At 30.6% G+C, this 21,618-nt stretch overlaps 1 protein-coding gene and 2 non-coding genes across 3 annotated transcripts in view; 1 reads left to right on the forward strand and 2 right to left on the reverse strand.

The window, feature by feature from the left end:
* Positions 1–8,219, reverse strand: part of LOC116771126 (protein split ends) — a 43,749-nt gene extending 35,530 nt beyond the window's left edge. Inside the window, exon 1 of the mRNA XM_032662854.2 lies at positions 7,828–8,219. The gene's annotated coding sequence lies outside the window, so the exon portion shown is untranslated. The remainder of the gene's footprint in view (positions 1–7,827) is intronic.
* A 952-nt stretch (positions 8,220–9,171) lies between these two features.
* Trnay-gua (transfer RNA tyrosine (anticodon GUA)) lies at positions 9,172–9,264 on the forward strand. The gene is made up of 2 exons: positions 9,172–9,208; positions 9,229–9,264. It is a non-coding gene; the product is annotated as a tRNA-Tyr (tRNA).
* Positions 9,265–9,478: 214 nt separating this feature from the next.
* Positions 9,479–9,560, reverse strand: Trnas-uga (transfer RNA serine (anticodon UGA)). Its single transcript has one exon. It is a non-coding gene; the product is annotated as a tRNA-Ser (tRNA).
* Positions 9,561–21,618: the final 12,058 nt, after the last annotated feature.

Raw genomic sequence — 21,618 nt, forward strand, 5'->3', positions numbered from 1 at the left:
CTTAAGATGGGTCCGAAGATAGCACGACAAAAAAAATTGATTTTTTATAGGCGAGGAGATAAGTATTATATATATCGGCGCAAGCAGCTTCAATGACGGATGCAACATGAAAATAACTCAAGGCTGTCATCAATTATTATAACAACTTATTGGTCGTCGTTACTATTGTTAAAAGTAAAACGAAATCAAAGAGAATAGAACTATGTTTGAATTCTGGTATAAATATGACGTCTGGACGCACGACATCCGACTGCAGAGTTCAGCGAGTGCGGATCATAAAGAATGTGATTATGAAGAACCTTCGAGAAATACAAGAACATTTAGAAGGATTGAAGTTTCATTTTAAAATATCTGGAACGTACTGGAACGTACTGAAACAAGTGACATTAGTGACGTCAGCGAGGCTGGCGTCCTGTCTTAAAAATAATGAATTCGTAATAAATCCGATATATACATGTATTATTTAAAATACTTATGTACACATAATTTAAATACAAATCCGAAATGTAACTAACTATTATTGTTTTACATTTGATTTTTTATATACTTTATGAAGTATTTTGCTTGATATAATATACTTTCTAATAATATTAAATTTTTGTAAAATACCAATCAGCTGTGTTCGATTTATTATTGGCCTTTTCTGATTTTTCTTTATCCAACATCATTATATTTAAAAAACAATGATCCCCAAGTTTAAAACTAAACTAAAATTCAAACCATTTTCATTTCTATTGTAATAGCAAAGTAATATAGAAAATGCATTTTAAATTCAAACTGTTTACATGTAAAGTGTTATTACATTTATGTGTATTTTTTTTTTTGTTGTTTAACCTGAAATTTTTAAATCGTAATATTTACATATTACATTAAGAAAAAAGGTTCTAACTTGGTTATCTGGAGATTCATCTGTCCGCAAAAATCTCATGTACGTCGAACTACTGACATGTCTGTCGCCTCTCCCGCCTCATTGCTTACATATTGCAGGAATCTTATATTCCTTGACTTCAGACAAAATAAAGTATTATTTTTGGATATAAATATAATAAATAAATAGCTTACACGGCGAACTGACAACTTTAAATTATAATAATAATAACAGAATATAATTTAAATTAATTTTACATATATATTTTCCATAGACATTTTCAAGACGTCAAAACAATGTAATTTTATAGAATATCAAATTATATTTCAGTGTACAATCAATTATTTTTAAAAATTTTCTGCATATAGATATTGGATTCTAAAAATATATAAGCTAAAAGCTTCAGACATAGGAGAAAAATAAAGATACAATAAAATTAAGATAATAGTAATTAGAAACGTTTTACTGATTATAGATTTCTAGGAAACAGTAGCATTATGTACAACGAAATATCTGAAATAAAAAAATATATTTGATTAAAAATTAACAAGTATAGTCGAATGAATTTTATTACAAAGAAAAGTATGATCGTAACAGTAGTTCAGATTTTAGTACTATGGATGTATACTACATAAAGTTAAAATAAAACTATAGTTTTCGTGTTTACAGTACAGTATTTACAGACACTTCCATCTCTTCTGAATCACGGTTGGTGTGAAGTGTGTGAAACGCCAACGTTTCAGATACTTCACACCAACCAAGCAAAGTATAGCTGATAAAACGCGTGGTAAAACCGAAAATCAGTATTATTTAAATGCGTACTAGCGAAAATCTTAGACACGATGAAGAAAAGCTGTGAAATATTTTTGTTTGACTTTAATGTCGCTCTGATCTCGACGCATAATGCATATTATATGTTATGACGAGTTTTATGTGTAATCGACCAGCAATCGATATGAAGAAATTATTGATGTATACAGATATATACACACAATTATTTAAATTAAAGAAAAAAAGCTTGAACATCTCAAAGAATCAATAACAGATTGTAAAAAATATTCTATATAACGGTTCTGATATAAGTGTGTTAACGTCGATGGATTACTTTGACAACAACCTGATAATTTGTAGGATTCAATAAAGATAATGAGTTTTTAAATCTAAACAAAAAACTAACACAAAAAAGAACAGATACAAAAGTAAATCAAATGTCTATTCAACAGCTATTCATGTAGAACCAATGATTGGCTCCAAGAAAATAAATGACAAAATACAACGTTGACTTCATAGCAACGTGGAGATTGCATTAGTCCCGTACAAATCTATTAGCCCTATAAAGGTAAGAAAAAATAGATAAACGATTTTTGTCTTCCTAATACAGCTACGGATTAATTCCGGGTGCAAAATTTTTACCTATTACGAACTTAATTATTTTCTTATTCTCAAGCTTTGCAAGATATAAAAAAATGTTGTTTAGTCTATAAGAAATATGATCAATATGTAAGGAATTCTTCGTGGTGCTAATTTTTAAAAAGAAGTTTTAAATTTAGGCCCTACAGTTACAGATGAATGAACTCTACAAAGTATAATAAAAAAATATCAAAAAGAATCTAACGAATGAATTGTTCAGGTTGCAAATTTAGGACGAAAATAGAAACAAAACATCAACTAGGTCACTGTTATACTCCTTTTCTTTTATACCTGCTATAACATAAGGACATCACCATTGAATTCCCTCCATAACTTTTGTAAGGGATGACTGAAGAGCTATAAAATTCCTATGCGATGTGTGTAACGAATCCGTTAATGTTTGTAATTACCAAGCGTTTACTTCGAACTTGATTTGAAAAAGTATTTCTATAACATTCACAATATTCCACTAAAATATTATGAAAACAGACAGAGTCAAACAATTTCTTGATAATTCTATCAAGAAATAATTCTTTCAAGAAATTGTTTGACTTTAAAGAAATTGAAAAATATGAATAAATGATGAGCTGCAAATGCAAAAAGAAAACAATGAAAGGAAATAAAGAAGTCGTTCCGTTTTATAAAACGGGTTGTGGAAATTAAATGTTAACTGAAAAAAAAAAATGTGTAAAAATTAAATTCAGCACCGAAACGAATAAATTACAGATTTATCATGATAATATGCAATTAAATGAAATGATATTATTTAAATTCTCATATTACATCGGTTTCTGGCGAAGGATACTTCATTTAGTTTATTACAGGCCAAATTATTTACCTTCTTTGTAATGGGAAATGCGGCAAACGGGCAGACGGCCTATCTGTTGGGAGTTTATAACAGCCGCCCAGGGACATGTGCGCCATGGTGTTAATATGGGTTACAGCCCCTGTGGTGGAGGGAAGAATCGAAGGATGCTGAGAGTCTAATAACCATCCTGTCAAAGAGCATTGCCCTTGATCTGACTGCAAGTCGAGTATTGTGTTTCGCTGGCACGGGGTAGGGAAGGATCCCAATTCGACCCTCAATTGCAGGGTCTACCTGGTTCCCATTATAATGAAACACGCTCAACACCTCAAAAAAGACGTAGGTTTATATCAGGACAGAAGGTCATTGTACACATCAACATACCAGGAAAGGAAAGGGCAGGTAAAAAAAAAAGGGAAATCGGCTCTCTCACTCATGCGACAAACCGCAGACATGAAAGACTACTTCACGCCGATTTTTAGTGAGAGAGTGGTACTTCCTACGTCGAGCCAGCCTATGTTTGAGCTGCAGTTTCTTAACCATCACCAGACTCTACCAACTTCCTTTACTTGAAAGTATAAATATATTTTCCATTAACAAGTACATACATATATACTCGTATTTGATAGATACTTTGAAGCCCAAAACGAAAATGTGACATTTAAGATGCAAGTTCTGAAAAAAATCACACCAATAACTTACAAAGTGCTCGATAAAAATGTATTAAATAACGAATATTAGTCAGGTTCATTTGAAATGAAAAGGCAATAAATGAATTTATCTTTGAAAAACAACAAGAGATGACGTAAGAAGTAAATGAACCAACACCTCTAGAAAAACGTGGGATTAATAAATAACTGTTTAAGTCGTTTATCAAAGTAATAAAATCAATTGACACAAGAAATCTGCACAATATATTATATAATCTTAAATTACTTCAACATAAATATAATGCGTTTTCTTCCTTCACTTTATTGTCTGTGATATTGTTTAATATATTTAGGTTTGCATTGTATTTATATGTACATTGGAGCTTTTATATGTTTCCGTCACTTAATAAGTTGAGTTTCAGACGGTCTTTATATTAGATAGCTCGAGTTGCAGTCCACCTGGAGGGAATGAAGCAGGCTTTTCGTTGTGTCTATCATTCCAGGTAGAGTTCGATATGTGATTATTGATGTACCTATCAGTTGAAGATCTGAGAACATTTTCATCAGTATTTTGAGATGCAACTCCTTTCTTCCTGATCAAGCTCTTACTGGCTACTTCTAAGTTACCTCCTAGGGATCACAGGGAGCTTTAAAACTCAGGACAGGACGCAGTATAATTATATTTAAGGAATATGTTCTAACTGAAAGAATCTACAAACAGCTCTCTCTAAACCTTTTTAAAACATTTTTTTAATTAGGTCATATTTATTTTTACACACAAAAAAAAAACTTGTTTGACACAATAACCTTTTTTCTGGATAAAAAAAAAATATAAATATAAACGCAATAGTTATATGTTATCTGTATATAAGTTTTAGTTTTCACCAATTTAATCAACTCACAATTATTATGAGAAATATCTTTTATTTCGAACACATATATTTTCGCTATAAATAAAACTAACACAAAAGAAAAATAAGCAAACTCCGATAAATAAATGTGTGAAGTATGCTACTACAATTATGTATAGGAAACTTTTGTTACACAAACTAAGTTTATTTTGTTCAGAAACAAAGCAACAGTTCCCGACAAACTTCTACCATGCGATTAGTGTGCAGCTAGAAATTGTAATAAAATTATTTGATCATTTATATTAATGCATTTATAATTAATTATTGTGTTCTAAAAAAATGTAATTAATTTATAAAAAAATAAATTTAACCAGTAAATAATATAGTACTGATATCATATTCAACCTATTTAAGATATCTACTGTTAAGCCCCACACAGAGATGAAAACATCGACCTACCCACATCGGAATTTTATGACATCCTGAGCGGAGTTGAACCAATGAAGTCGAGTAAATTGCTAGAAATGAAATGATCTGTTAACCGTGACGATTGTGTTGGAAGAAACATTACAACGATAGAAGACACTTTTAATAACATCAGCTTATTATATAAAGGGAAATAAATATATTTCTTATGGTTATGCCTCGCTCAAAACATGGCTACTGTAAAAGCCGCTCTCGAACTTTAGTTCGGAACTCAGATTTCCAACGAACAAAGACTTGGCGTAACTATTCGCCTTTGGCACTAAATAACTTAAGGAATAAAAGGATGTACCCACTTTGTCATCAATCTCTTTTATTATTAAGATATTTGTAGTAAAAAGAATAGTAACCTTCACCAAAGCGAAGGTTACAAATGCCTGCCATGTTGAGGCTAAAACCTTTTCGAGTGTCGCATCGATTTTAATACCATTATAATGCAATTATGAATCACGCAACGTCAAATGTAAAACGGTGCATACAACAATTGCATTTATATATACATTCTTTATGTTCAAATAGGGAATTAAAAGCAAAACATTATTTCAAATTAGACGGCCATCACGTGCTGGCTGGTTTGTGTGAATTTTTTTTTAAAGTTGTGTTTTTTGTGAAGCATTCAGGCTGAAGATTTTAACCGCAATAGATTCAATACAGTTTGGACTTACATACCAAATTTATAATACCTAGGACAACAACGGATACCCTATACATTCGAAAAGTTACACTAAAATGCGTATGAGTGATCATAAATCATTATTTAATCATTTATTTTTCACATCAACACACTATTTCGAGTAAGCAATTTCCTTTATTTGCATCATTTGGCGTAACAAAAAACAAAGTAATTACTTGACTATAGATAAAAGCAGTCTAGGTACAAGATTTTAATGCGGAATTATCTAATCCGTCTAGACAGAGGTAACAAAGGATTGATTTATAAAACCTTTACGGAACCACGAACCCCTCTTTATTCCCCAAATAAATTAGCATATTTTCATAACGAATGCAATGTTATATGAAAATATGTACATGTGAACAAATATTAAATAAGTTTGAGAGAAAAAAAACTGTTCTAAAACATTAAATTTTCCTTAGTATTATTATTTTAATGCTCTGACTTCTAGTATATTAAGAATTAGAAAAAAATATATTGTACTGAGACAATTAATTGCTTACATCCGCGTATCTTAATCTTACAACAATTTATCTTATAACCATCTTCATATTTATAAATTCTTTACATGTTTCATGAGCCTAAGACATAATAATTCTAGGAAATTTTACAATACACCTTATTGTGTTAGGGTTATTGACGTTAAGATAAAAATGGCGTTGCAATTTTATAATGTAAAATGGCAATACCAAGGAACAATTAGTTAACTGGTGTCTACTTATTTTTCGTTAACGATTTCAGTTTTTTTTACTGGGCAACAATTCCATGAAGAAATAGATTAAGACTCCTCACATACATATATCGAAAAGTCGAATTATAAAAACTAATTTATCTATTGGCACGGGTAATTTTTTAAATTACTCGCTTCTGTAAATCGATTACGGAGTTAGATCTATTGCTAAACAGGATTGTATTTGGTTTTGGATTCCTTATATCTCAGTATTTAATTTGTATATTATGTTCCACTGAAATTTGTATATTATAAATTAATACCCAAATAAACAAGCCACTTAAGAACTGTGAAGGTAATAGCTATATAGTATGTTCATACTTTAAACGACTAGTTCTGGGACTTTACATCGGTATAATGAAACGCACTAATTTCTTATATCTGATGATATACATACATAAGCGTGTTTTAACTTCCTTATCTATACGAGTAAATTAAAACATTTAAAATAAAACTAAGATAATCGTTTATACATACATACTTTAAAACAATAAAAAAAAGCGTAGTATATCCGAGAATCTTAGATATCATCATGAATCATTTGACCTTATATGGATATTTAAATCTAACAAAGAATGACGCTCTTTACACGCAATAATTAAATGGATTAAAGCGACTGCACATACATGTATATTAATGTTTCTAAAAAAAATACACAACAACTAACCTACAAATTCATTTTTAATAGTTAGGAGTCGTGTCCGGAAAATTATTATTCAGCATTCTTGAAATGTAAGTCTACTAATTAAAATTAACAATAATTGCATCGTGAGTATATTTTTTTGCACAGTAAAATGTATATTTGGGAATGTTAAAATACTCAAGGGTTATCAAGTTCTTAACATCAAACACTCAACTTAAGATCCGATTTTTGAAGAATGAAGATTGGCGGTTGACACTCCTCGATAAGTGGCCAATTAGCTAATAACTGTAAGGCACTCAAGCTATAAACCTTTTAAAAGAACGAGCGATTGACAAAAAATAACTATCATAACCTTTGATTCTTACTGGTAAAGGAATGTAATTTCGTGCCTTTCGTATATTTTATCTAACTTAATAGCAAGGGTCGAATTCACGTAATGAAGGTCGAAGTAAAACGCAAAATCAATTACGTTTCACTGAATACGTCAATTTTAGAATAAAGATCATAATCATAACATCATTCTACAACACTTAAATTGCCTTTGAACGTTTCTAGTGCAATTGCATTTAAATTGCCTTGGAAAGGAAAATTTAAAAATGATTTACGGATTGAATCAAAACAGCACGTGCATAATATACAAGACGCATATTGCATTCATTTATCACGTATAACGTGACATTTCACAAGTAACCTCCGACCTTATATATTACTCACCTCATCAAAACAACAGCACTAGAGTCAATCACACTACAAAGGAAGACACTACGGGCAGCGGGATCACGTGTTCGTTCACACGACTTACGCGGTTAAATTGACATATTGCCTTAACACACAATGATTAATAACGTTTGGGAGCATCTTTTTATTGAAGAAAATGCTCCCGGACTTAAATTATTGTTTGGGAGAGATACGAGCCGTACGGCTGGCCAGCGCGCTAGCCGGCGCGCCGCCTTACTTTGACTGTTTGACATACGCTCCCGAAACCGTTTTTGCGCAGGCGCTTTAGAATACAAGGATCGGCCGAAATTCACACCCAGACACCGCTTAATATAAAGTCCTAACAACCATGTCTCGTTCGTACCAAATGTTAACAAGTTATTATGATGTAAAGGGTTATTATTGTTTGATATAGTACAAAAGTTAAATGTTTTCATCACGGTATTGCGCGTGCCGCACTGCACACGTTGGTCATTAAATATGTGTTTGACAATACCGGAGGCTGTACCATGATACTGATGACGTCAATGTGCTAAAGAGCGGTATGAACGGGTTATTTTATATTATTTTTTAAGGCCATCGCTCACGGCTGTATGAAATATTGAAAAAATAGGGTTATGTTAATAATTTTCTATGTTATACAAATATTATATACAAACTAAATATATTTTAACCTGTATCTTGTTTCCACTTATAGTAGTGGTTTTTTAAGACTGTTTAGACTGTTTTTGTTGTCTTATTTTAATAAAGTTGCAATTAATTGTTACTCTCTTTAAAAAATATTCCAAGCTTTATTGCTTTTAAAACTAAACCACATACAATCGTTAAAAATAATGCGTTCGTTTCATTTTTATTTTAGCAAAAACAAATATAAATCTCGATATCAAGATGATATTTTAAGCTGTTGTTTGAATACAAAGCCTTTGAACTTCCACGGGTCAACAGACTTTAGGAAATAGATTTGATTAAAATATCTCGAATGCAAATAAAATGGAACGGAAATATCTTTAGAGATAAATAAAGTCAATTAGTTTATTGAACAGCTATTATTTTATGAATAATTATATACAATAACATTAATTTGTTATTTAAACCCAAAAATTTTTCTTCATAGATTTCATTTCAATAAATAATATACCATTCGCTAATAAAATTATCCTTTTTTATTATAATAATATTATTATTATAAGCATTATTGCTGCTACTATTATTATTTTTTGACATATCATATAAAACATGTCATATTTTTTGCGACAGACATTATTAGTCTCAGTTACGTAAGTTTTTAGTTGGTTTCACTTTATATATATATGATACTATTATTTTAAATACCTTTAACAACCTTCGATAGCTCAGTTGGTAGAGCGGTGGACTGTAGATGTAAATAGTTGAACTGATATCCATAGGTCGCTGGTTCAAATCCGGCTCGAAGGAACTTTTTTTAGATTATACGTTTTTTTAAGATTATATGTTTTTTTGATATAATATAATAAATTTATTTTTAGTATGTAGTTTTTCTAGTTAATTCAATTAAATTAATTTGTATAGGCAAGTATTTTTTTCACTATAAAAAACAATTTTTTTTTGGAGTATAAATTAAAATTTAATACCAAGAACTTTTGAAAATTTCCGAGAGTAACAAAAAGCCCGCTGCGGACAGGATTCGAACCTGTGCGGGTAGAACCCAATGGATTTCAAGTCCATCTCCTTAACCACTCGGACACCGCAGCTACTAAGATTACAATCAAAATATGGGATAATTATAAATCATGGTTCTTAGTCAATTCATCGTACATGTTTTTCTGTCTTCATATAGACGTAAGAAGATTAAATTAAAAAAATATATCTTAAAAACAAGTTCAGGAGGAATTACGTTGTTGTTCGTGAAAAAATATATTTTATGCAGCGCCATCTATATGATTCTCAATGATATAACAACCTAAAGCTACGGCAATACAATAAGTTTTAACTTTACATTGCTAGATGACGCTATTCAAATACTTTTACTATTAGCTACAAGATGGCGTACCTTGACGTCACGAAAAACGCGTATTTTAATTTATGCTAGATAATAATATTATTCTAAAAATAATTTTAAACGTTACATACGTGATTGTGATACTAACTTTTATAAACGTTTTTACTGTAGGAGTACTGATTAAAAGCGATGAAGTCTATATTTCCGTTAAATCTCGTAATAATAGATTGCACGAACGTCTTGTAGGCACATGCATCAAAATGTAAGTTGCTGGTATAGATTATAAAATAACTCTTACAACTCGTAATTTAAGGTTTACAAATACTTTTCGAGGACTAAAAGAAATAATTAAATTCCAATACATTGAATAACTATGTATACTGTAGTGTTTTTATAGTTTTGGCTACATAAAGTATCTTATTTTGACAATCAAACTAGGAAGTCTAAAGACCTTCACGGCTAGTGCACTGATTGTTATTAGAGCAAAAGAAAATAAGCCATTGTTGATGAATTGAATACGTTTTAATTAATACGGATTTACCAGAAAAACTTATTAAAAGAAACTTCAGGAAATTAGCCTCTTTACGTAAAATAGACTTTTTTTACATTCTTATGGGGTTTTAGGTTAGTTCTCTCCGATAGGTTTAAGACAATTGGTAATCTGCTTTGTTAGTATACTGATAATTTTAATGGTCAAAAGTATGACACAGTATAAGACGCGACAAAAAAATATATATCAATGTAGAACGTAGAATATATCAATGTAGATGTTAGACGTCTAAGAGTAAGACATAGACTAAATCAAATGTCTATTGTTTACGTAATAAGACAGCATTAGGAGCTCTACGATGAATTAGTGTGAAATATTTATAAAATATAATAAATTCATCTAATTCTTGACTTTTTTTTATTATTAGAATAATGCTACATATAATCTATTAGGGCTGTCCCAAAATTAATAATATTTTTGTTGACAGTCTGTGGTATGCCATTTAAATGTTTTCTGTCGACCGTACGCTATGGTGTAAACATTTGAAGTACCTACTGCTTAATCTCTGTAAACATAAGTTATGGCTTTTATATTTTTAATCAAATTAAAAGCACTTAGAAGGTTTCAGACGTAGGATCACATTTTCTTAGGTACATTGTAGTGTTCAGCGATATTTTTTTTATGTGACTAGATATGTAGGTACCTACATCTTATAAATGCTATATATCCATGCATATCTATATTATATTTCTTTGCATATGCTGTAAAATAATGATCAAGTAAGTAATTACGTGCATATATCATTAAAATCTCAATTTTACGTCAAAGATTATTTGTTGACAGTATCGAATTTCATCGTTCTTTGAGCGGCGCGTGCGCAACGATGCTTTACTTGGAAGTTCGAACTATAAAGACGTTTATGACGTCATAGATATACCATTAATGCAACAGAGTATTGGATTTTTATGATAAAATTTTTTGTTTCGGGAATATTTGATAGAGATTTTTCTTTTTATTGATAAGATAAGTTTTGTTGAGTTTTACAAAGGTTGTAACAAATAACATTCAATTTCTCATGGTTTTGTGGCACCTTATACGGAAGATAATTAGGTTTTTTTTCAAATTAACTCACTTCTATTCCCTGTCTAATGAATGCGAGTGATCTTCACAATGAAGAATGTAAAAGTGAGAAACATTTCCGCAGATACGATTCAATGATTCTAAGTTTCTCCTATTATTGAAATTTAAATCAGGAAAACGAAAACATTACGATATGAGAGAATATTCACGCTAGTAAGTAGTACATATGTACAAACTAAATAGTAACTTAAACTTATTTCTACTGAGTTTCAAAATAACTACATTTTTACAAATTGTTTATTTACATTATAATGTTGTTTTGTCTCTGTCTGTCTGTCTTGTAAAATTTGAAAATTATTTGGAATTTTTTGGGCTAGTACATGACCATTAAAATTTTCTTTATATATACAATAAGATTACAAAACTAATATAAAAAAATCCTATGAGATTTCTTTCAAATCAATCAATAATGTCCGGCGGAAATATAAAATGGCTTATGCAACACAAAAGTCAACGAAAACGGCAATTGCAAAAATATACTCATATCAATAATATTCAATAGAATAATTTCTAAATATAACTAACAAGTAAAGTAAATATTTAACAGTATTTAGCAATAACATAACAAATATCAAGTACCCGCTGATATCGTGATAAGATACAGATACTAAAAAGTTTCCGAAGCAGTATTTTGACGCAAACATACAAGAATATTACGGCGAAGGAATAGTACAGACAGCCTAGCTATAGTGTTACATAGAAAATGCACTTTAACGAACTCTGCATGTTTTTTTTTTTAACTTTGACATAAATATTTGGCTATGAAAGTCACTCATTGCTCACAGAGATATTAAATATTTAAATGATCAAGATCAAAATTTATACTGGAGTTCGATTATAATATAGAGCGTTTTTCCATGAATCCGACTGTCATTGACACAAAGTCGGATTTAAATTAGCTTAGTCGGATTGTTTAGACGAAAAATGATGTACCGCAGTCCACACCTATGTTTGAATAATACACACAATTTATATGCTTTGTTAATTATGTGTCTTGTTATTTAATAACAGCATTTAAGTGATGAAACTTTTTTGTTCACCGGTAGTCGCTGTGAATCATGGTTGCTATAATTAATTGTGGACTTTATTTTTATTACATTAAGGTCGTTTATATACTTAATTAATAGTCATATCGTGAGCGAGATATCAATCTCCTTTGTTTTAATGTATTTGAGCGGAACTTTTTTTTATTGAAGTTTTACTTCTAATTTTTTGCTTCGATTCTATATACGAATATATAACATTGTATGAAAAGTATTCTTGGTTTATTACTGAAAAAAATACTTATATACGAAAAAATAATACTATTAGTTTGCTACCACGAATTTGAATTTTAGAACTAAACGCTTTTTAATTTATGTACCTACCTTGATAGTATCATATGCGAAGGTTTAAGAACGAATACCTACTATATAAACTGTCTGTGTATTGTGTTTATTTCGACAAAGAGAACTCATAGTAAGTGTGCTAGTTGTGAATAATGTGTGTCTAAAATGTATGTCTACTATTGTCTATTAATATTCAATTAAATTTAATTTTCCCGCCAACAGAACTAACAAGACGAAATTATGACAAACGTTATGACACCTGACAGTACAAAAATATACAGGTAAAGATAAAAAATTAACTGTCATCGATAATTCCGTGACAAGACAATGAGAAGTCACTATCTTATCCACAAGTTACATCATGATGGACGCATCTTAAGCATCGCGTCCTATAACTTATGACATATTTGGCCATAAATTGTTATAAACAAAGGAAGGTTGCCCTACAAACAATGACTATACAGCCGACCCACACTTGTACAATCGTCGATGACCTTCGAAGGCCACTAGCTGTCGTTATAGGCGTAAAACGATTTATAATATATATGTAGTTAGATCAATGAAAAACATTAACAATAAAGGCACTTCGTTGATTGTCGATAAATAGAGCTTGAAAAGGCAAAAAAGTTATTTAAACCTTTTGTAAATTTTATGAAATTTTATTTATATTTTTGATAATACTGTGATTATCTCTTTTATAAAATAGAAATGGCTCTTATTATGACATTGAATTGTGGAGTTTTTTTTTTCTTTTGTAAAAGTGAGTATTCAAAATAACAAAGAAAGATCTCCTATTTTTATTATTATTAATTATCGATGTTTATACCTAGGAACTTCATAAATGTGTTTTTTATTTCTCTCACTTGCCAGTATCTTGATATCACATTGGCATTATATATATTTTTTATAATAAAATATATATTTTTAAATAGAACGTCAATTAGATTCGAAAATTAAATTTTAATAGAATAATAGTGTCTTCCTTATATTCAGTTTTCCAAAGGTTATTGCAACAGGAGTCATTGACCAGTACCGAGTTGGCAAGCCTTCTACAGTCTGTCCCTGGAGTGTTTCCAGACAGTTTGGCGCACTCCTATTCATATATTACAGCGCATTAACTCTTGTTCTGGAAGCCCTATTTATGTTTAAAGCCATGTTTACGGACATGCAACGTTGATGTCACGTTTATATATATATACGTAATAAATGTTTTGCAAGTCTTTGGATATGCCTTTTTAATTCTTTCAAGACTTCGTTGTATAATTAAAATAAAAGGAAAATAGATTTGGTTTAAAAATTATAAATAACCAGTAAAATATCTAACGGCATATTTAGAAAAATGCCTTCTAAAATGATGTCAGTCCGAAATTAAGATTATGTTATGACAAAAAGTTCGGGGTCATTATCTGTGATTAGAGGCTCTAAAGCTGGTATTTTGTTTATAGTTGGGCACAAAAACTATCCTACGACTTTAGTTTTTGTTGCGATCAGCCCTTGTTTGTTACTTTTTTTTTATTAAATTTGAAGATCTTTACAATTTTTTTATAATTTCCTAATTCCTTACGTTGAATGCTAAACTTTTTGTATGTACGTTTGGTGTTAGCTTCCATAAACATAGGTACGTAACTGTAGCGATGTTGTAATACAATTTTTTTTTACCAGGATTCTCTTAAAATCCCGGTTCGATGAGGCAATCCACCAAGGGAAAACCACCAGACGTCTATAGTTTCATAGAAATTGCACCTACACTCACGTAATAACAAAGATACTTTTGTCTGTATGTTGTTTAATTATCCATAAAGATCAAATGTATAATTCTGTTAGTATGAACAATCAATAATGCTCCAACGAGCTGATGAGTCGTCCTACTCAGATTCCTACAGCCTTGATGGAATCATAGGATTATACCAACAGCGTCGGCATTTTCATGATACAGTATAGAGCGCTGTTCATACTATTATACATTAACATTTTTATAACATATTAATATTTGCGATTATTTAAGACGTAATTTTTATATTAAAATTCAATAGAACTTACGATTGGTAGCGATTTTTCTTATTTGCTCGATTCCGATTTTACCAGAATTAATATTTAACATAAATAAAATTACTATGTGACATTAAATTATTGATCTTATTTTAAACTTAACTGTCAATTTTTTTTTTATTACTCTGGCTCTGTGTGTTCTTACCCTTAATCCGTGTTCAGACGCCCACGTGTGAAGGTTTTGCACATGATGCCTTCAACACAATTAACTCGTCTCGTCCCACGGGTGTCGTTGATCTTTATTCCATTGTTTAATTCTACTGAGATTAGTTTCTACAGCTGAGGTCAGTGTTTGGTATTCAATACTAGCCGCTTCCCGCCATTTCACCTGTGACTCCAATGTCAAGAAAGAACTAACAAGATCTTAAAATCATTGTACATTCATATAACATTATTTATGTAAAATTTTAATTAAAAATATTTATAGTCAGATGAATCAAACAAATTTAAAACTATATTATGTTTGTTAGTTTTGATTTAAAATTACTTTGCTTTATTTATAACCTTCAATAAAACTCGTTTTAATATTGTCAATGTGCAACAAACACATACGTAATTAGGTGTTTGATAGTAGTAGGATGGTATTATGAATCCCAAGCGTGTATGAAAGATTTAGAATATTTTTTTTATTCCGTTATTTATTAATATTGACCGACTAATTATAACTTAAAAAAATATATATTAAAATTATCAACAGTATTTAATTTGTGATATTGTTCAGTTTGAAATCAAAACAAGCTTCCCCATTTAGGACAATTTTGGAAAATTACTGCTCTGTGCGTATTTAATAACATGCACATTGTTTTATTAATTTGTTGGAGCCAACATAAACACACACACACACACACGCACGAATAAATTTACATAAAAAATATTAATTTATATAATAGATATATAGTATAATAGTAATAAGTAAAAGACAATTCTAAAAGTCCTAATCGTAGTATTGCATTTCACCATACAGAGGACGAGTCGGTTCCCACAAATACTATACCTTAATTATTTTGTTGTTTACCAAACACATTACAATAGTAAGAGCGGCGACCGACAACAAAGAGGAGGATGTAACTGTATTCTGGCAAAATATTTACACGCAGCAAACTTCCGCGTCCAATTTGCTTTGTATAACGTCTTAGTATAACGCCTTAGTTTATAAAACAAAGCGCGGTAACTATTACCTACTACCAAAAAAGTCTTTAACATTAAAGCCATATTGATCATATAATTAAATTGAAATTTTGATTAGAAAACGAGGAATGAGAATTTCATTGACGCGATCGGGACCCGAATCTACCCTCCGGTTAAAAACAACCGGGTAGTTATATTAATTTAAACGCAAACAAAATTATTTAATTATTATTTACCTTACATCAAAATCATTACTTTAAAGGAAACTAAATTCTGTTTTATTAGACAATCCTTTAAAACATTTTTAAAATTGTTTTCATTAATATGATTAAAAATTTTCATGGTAACTTCTATCTGTAAGCGACACTTGGCGTTCGTTAACACTGTCCCGAACATTAAGAAGATAAATGATCTTCGAATTCAGACAACTCGCGATTCCTTGAAATTTCAGATGATTTAGAACATGTGCGGGTCACTTCTTCGACCGTAATTTTGTACAATCAACCAGCCCAGATTAGTGTCAATATTAATTTAATCGAAACAGACTTCTATTCAGTGTGTTAAAGAGTATAAAATAGCTTGAGGTAGTTATAATGTTTACATTGATGGATAAAAGAAACCGTCATAAGGCGGCTCAAATAAAATAAACATCAATGTGTGGTCGTGAGTGATTTATTGTTTTAAAAAAACTAAGCAGATCATCTACTTCCTACGTATTATTTTTCATACTCAGTAAGGGAAGTTTGATATCTTAGAATACAATAAACACGGTTATTTAAAACGAACTGGAAAATACAATAGATATAGTTTGAACAGCAGTTTATTCCATTCTTGAATAAAATCTGATCTGCTCATAAAACGTGTCCAATTCAGGGAATATAACGTTCAATATCCTAAGTTATTCTTTACCAAGATTCTTCTATCTCAGTCTAAGTTCTTGCTACTGCTTGTACGAGTGTGTATTTGGTAACCTTGATAGGGTCGATGAGTTAACTCGCTGTAGTCAATTGGCTTTAACTAGTTTAAGTTCTCTCTAGAATCTATTCAATACAGATTTAATTCTTCAACTCTATTGACATCGATTACCATGTTTGCTTGTCCGTTAAGATCATCCCAAATAAAAAAAATATGTGGCAGCTTTTATGTTAGTCGTTCTGTTAAAATTTGACGGATAATAATTCAAATGTATGGAAAACAAATGGGCCTATATCTACTCGGAATTCCCCTGAAAATTCGCGTTATGTGTGAAAATAAACCTTAGGCTAAGTAATATTAAGGGCCAATTTATAATTTTCAGGACAGAAACGACGTAGTAAGGATAAACATGAATATATTACTGCAATCAATTACTTGTAGAAATAGTTATAAATTATAATATACTAGTTTGTTGCCTGCGATGTCGTCCGCGTGATCTTCGAAATTAAGCTCAGATTTATATATGTATATATATGTATATAAATATAATATAATAAATATATATATATACTTTACCTCGGCATCTTAGACCAAACTATTATGTTAAATAAGCAGCCTAGTCTGTGTCACGTCACTTTATCTACAACACAAATGGTAAGTCTTGATCCAAATGAAATTACACCGAAATTCGGAATAAATTATATCCTGTATTTTCTTCTAATGTCTGAGCTAAATCATCATAAAGTTTCATTAATATCTGTTAAGTAGGTTTTCCGTGTTAGAGCAGCGACTTTCCTTTCATCCATACGTACATAGCAGGATACATATGGCTTAAGATGTAGTCATAAAAATTGGTCATAGAGTTTATTCTGAATATCGGGATAGACTTTAAGATCTACGGATTGTGACTAGTGATGCAATGTTTCAGGGTATCATGAGAGCAGCTCTGGTCCCACGGCCCACACGTGGCTAGGAAGCGTTTATCGTCGACCTTCATGGAGCATGCGCAGTAATCGCACTTCCTGAACCCATGCTCACTGATTTCATGTTGACGACCGCTGTTAATAACAGAATTAAAACTAAAAAATGGTTTTAACAAAAAACAAAAGACTTCTAAACATTTGATTCTGTTCAGTATACGTCAGAACGTATTGGTAATTTCGTTGGAGTTAGAAGGAATGGTTTCAATTTGTGATGATATTTGTATGGAAAAAACCTTTACCCGTAGAAGGAAACAAAGTTCCGATGTAAATAAGGAAATTGACCAGATTGTTGAACGTAAACAGTGAGTACGTTCTGCCAACATGAAATGGAAAATTAGCGGGTACGCAATCTTAACACTGATGTAGTGAAACTATTTAATGATGTTTCACTCTTCAGTGGATTTGTTATTTCTTTGGAAGCAAAAACTTTTTAAGATTAATTTTCTTTTATAAATCAAGTTGACGTATCTATAAAAGTCTGCCCGTGATCACGGTTGCTGGAAAGTAACCGACACGTCGGGAGTATGTAGTCTTAACAAAAAATAAAAATAAAACACGCGCAGTATATCCGAATACTAGTTTCATTTAAATGAATAAAACTCGCGGAAGTCTTAGAACTCATAATACGTACGAAGTCACGGGTTGTATGGTGGTTAAATGTGAGAGATGTGTAAAATTCAAAAGGAAAATACTATACAGACATTCTTAAATAGTTTTCCATTTTAAATATTCGTAACGTTTCTGGTTTCGTAACACAATGATAATGTTATTATGTTACATCACTACGCGATACTATACGGGCGCGTGTTTTCACTAGCTGTTGACATTCTGAAATTGGCTATTGTTAAATACGTTTAAAAACATAATGTTACGGTAGTTAAAATATAACACCTACATTGAAAGCGGAAAATTATAATGGAGTAATTTAAATATCTTGCACACTCGAGTCCGTACTTTCATACTGTAGTTTATTGGAAAATGCGTACCACGTGTATGAAAGTAGGAGTTATCCTTATTTGGTTGTAGACCACACCGCGTGTAGTACTTCAATGAATTCTCTCCTAATTAAGTATATATCTTATAATTATGTTTTATAGTTATAGATAACTGTCGCTTTCATAGGAAAATCAAATACATTTTTTGTTCCTTATCTCTTCTCCCATCTTAGGTTTCATTCAGACCATTCTTAAACTTTTGTTGCATAAAATTATAAGTCTAAATTAATGAGATAATAACAATTTGTAAACCTATGTATTAATAAGTTAATTTAAAACATACTTTGGAACATACATTAAGAGTTTTGAGACACAAAATTTATAATTCTGAATATAATATATTTAAAAAGCCAAAGTTGAATACAACAAAACCATTTGAAATACGTGGAAATCATATAACGCAAATATATAGTATACAAGGAAGATGTATACTTTACAAGAAAAATTCTATCTTTACAGCGACTCCGGATCGGATTATAATGATGGATAAGTATGAGAAACAATATAAAGTCCCAGAGGATATTTGAAATTTTAAAGCGCATTTTGTAAATAAAGCCTAAGATGCCTTGAGAAACCAACATCCCCGAAGACCATGCCGTCAAGGTCAACGAGTATTACGAGCTCACTAACGAATTCACTAAGAATACGAGTAGGTCCATTGTAAATTTGTATGAGCTAGAAGTGGGACCGAGAGGTATAACAGCTAAATCTCTCTACAACCTACTAAAAGACTTGGGCCTGTTTCGAACTATCATCATTTCATTCTTGTAACGTACTCCGAAGGCTGCCCTAGTATTTTCGTTTAAAATTTTGTTAGGTAGAGAGGGGAGTTTGGACGGTGGAGGCGAGCGTTTAACAAGCGTTACATAGAAGTCCGTTAAACCTACACCTGGATCGCAAGTCCCAGGAAATGTTGAAGCTCCTCTCCCTGCAGCGCGATGGACCCGGCACCCGCACGGTGAATCCATGGAAAGCTGAGAAGTTTTCGTCTCATACAATGTACATAAATGTAGGTATATGTTTATAATAAGTTATAAATCAGAAATTGTAATTTAAGGCTGCTAGTTGTTAAACTTATAGCAATAAATCAAATTTTCCGGAAACAAGATTACTACATTTTTACATAACTTTCTGTAAACATCCTTAATAATTGATTATAATATTTTTTTTTTATAAATAAAATATATCTTAATGTAATATTTCTAATCTTAAACTGAAAGGCTTTTTTAATTAATTTTTAATTGAAATACCTAACATTGGACTCAATCACATAGCAATATTTATTTTAATATACAAATGTAATTAATAGTCTTTTTTAAAAGTCTTTTCGGGAGCCTTCTTAAGTAATTAGTGACTTGTAAAGGGGACTATAGTGGTAGCTCAAGTACGCCATAAACATTACTCTATAGCTATTATAGAAGTAAATCAAATAAAAAGTATTATAAGTTCCTTTATTTTTTTTTTTGGAAAATTAGTAACTCTCATAAGAAAATAATCATGAATTTATATACATAAATATACACGCTATTAGGTTCGCTTGAGGAAATTGAAACAAATTATGTAGGAATTAAATGAATCGTATAAATTCTGTCGAGAGAACTTTGTAAGCAAAGACAACAGTGTGTTCGCTGTGATTGCGAATATAGAACAGAACAATTTCTTGAAAAAAACTGGACCATAGCGGAGTCATGTCTAACCTATAGCAGAGTGCAGTGCAATGATTACAAGCAATTATGACTCTTATTGCTGTCGTTTTAAGCATCTAAATGGCGTGCAAGCGCCGTTCATCCCACTAACATACCAAACTAATTTGCAGCCTGCTTCATTAGTGACGGCATACTTTCACTGATTTGTCTTTAATAATACAATTATATTGTTTAATTTATTCTAGAACCTTCTTATTATACAACACTAGTTTTTTTCCGCTGTTCCTATTGATTTAATTCATCCAACTAAAACCGTAGAGTTAATATTAAATTTCAAATCAATCATAATATATATTTTATTGGTATATTTAGATAAATTTAAATTTAAATTTTTTCAACTCTACAATTGCATTAACACTCGACGTTGCATACTCTCGTACGTAGAGAATGTAGAGCAAGTATTTTATAATCACGTTGCTATCGTGAAGTAATTTAAGTTATTTACCTTCTCTATGCAATAACTGAATATTGAAAGAGTTTATTATTTTCAATGATTATATATTATATAATAGCTTTATATGCCATTGTTCTTAAACATGACATTTAAAAATTATATTGTATTGAAAAAAAATAATGTGTTTGTTGTTCAAAATCTCAAATAACGCTAAACCCAATAACGATTTAAGACTGTTTAAGCTTTATAAAAACTCGAGCAAAGTCGCGGGAACCTATTGAACTATAACACAGGTTGCACTGGTTTGCTCGGCTACCCCTTTCAAGGATCAGCTGATGCCTGATGGTTGTAACTTGACCAACTTTATCTAATATATTAAATGAATACTATTTTATTCAATTTTTTACGCTATTTTATGTTTCGTCATGTTAATTTCAACTATGTTAATTATAATTAAATACATATACATACACATAACGATTACAAAATTTGAAAAGTGTGTTGGATAACACAGTTATAACGAATAGTTGTTTCTTTCATAGCACTGCTATGAAGTGGTTCGTTTAAAAAAATTCAATTGAAATCATTAGGTACAATAATGATTTCATAATGTTAAATGCTTAGCAAATCATTTAAAGTATTAGGCCATATATCGTTGCGGATACGGAATAAATCGCGGGTT

This window comes from Danaus plexippus, chromosome 17 (genome assembly GCF_018135715.1).
Source record: "Danaus plexippus chromosome 17, MEX_DaPlex, whole genome shotgun sequence".
Classification (NCBI taxonomy): Eukaryota; Metazoa; Arthropoda; class Insecta; order Lepidoptera; family Nymphalidae; genus Danaus; species Danaus plexippus.